Below are 980 nucleotides of genomic sequence, written 5' to 3' on the forward strand. Positions count from 1 at the left end.
GTTGTATTCAAGTGTTCTACTTCCTGATCCCATCTTGGTCGGTTATATTTTTTCCAAGTTTTGGACCATTTCATCTAAGTTTTCAAATGTATTGACACAGAGTTATTAATCATATTCAGACCCTGGACTTACCTGGAGGTACAGTGGTTAAGGGGTGGGAGGCGGTCCTTGGAATTTTCTCCTATTTTATGAGACCTGCAACGCTTCCAAGAATAGTCTCCACCCAGAGCCAGTGGCTATAGAGCAGGTTTGTCCCTTGGAGCTCCCAGAGTCATCCTTCAGAAGCTGAGGCCCTCAAGCGCTGAAATATGAGCCTGTTTGCCCGCTGTTGGAACCGCCGCCCTCTGCTGTGTCCCAGGCTTCTCACTGTTGCTGACTCTGCCGTGATGCCCCGGAGGCCTGGCCACTTGCCATGGGCTACCTGACCCCCCCACTCACTGACCAGCCAGCCTCCTTTACTTTTAGAGTTCTCACGCCATCCTTTGAAAGCTCTCCCCCACCTGCCTTGCCACCAGACCCTCCGGGGGCACACAGTGCCACGGCCCAGCCTGCCTCACCTTTGGGTCCAGGCTCGCTGTGGTTTGTGCAAAGCGCAACCTGGGATCAGAGCGCTGGGTTGTCGGCATTGACTTTGACAGTGCCCAGCCCAGACCTTTTTGTGCGTATTTTCTTGGCCATGGTTGGGCTGAGACCGCTGGACCGTGAAAGTGCTGTGTAGACAAGGTGATAACCGAGCTCATTTGAAGGAATGGGACTGTGGCCGTGGAGAGCTTGCACATGGAAGTCAGACAGACTGGGACCCAACCCTGGCTCCTCCACTTAGAGCTGGGTGACCCTGGACTAGCGACCTCATCCACCCAAGCTTCAATTTCTTTCTTTCTTTTTTTTTGGCCTCGGCTTGTGAGAACTTAGTTCCCTGACAGGGATGGAACCCATGCCCCCTCCATTGGAAGTGCAGTCTTCACCAACGGACCCCCAGG

Source organism: Bubalus bubalis, chromosome 12, assembly GCF_019923935.1.
Source record: "Bubalus bubalis isolate 160015118507 breed Murrah chromosome 12, NDDB_SH_1, whole genome shotgun sequence".
NCBI classification, from domain to species: Eukaryota; Metazoa; Chordata; class Mammalia; order Artiodactyla; family Bovidae; genus Bubalus; species Bubalus bubalis.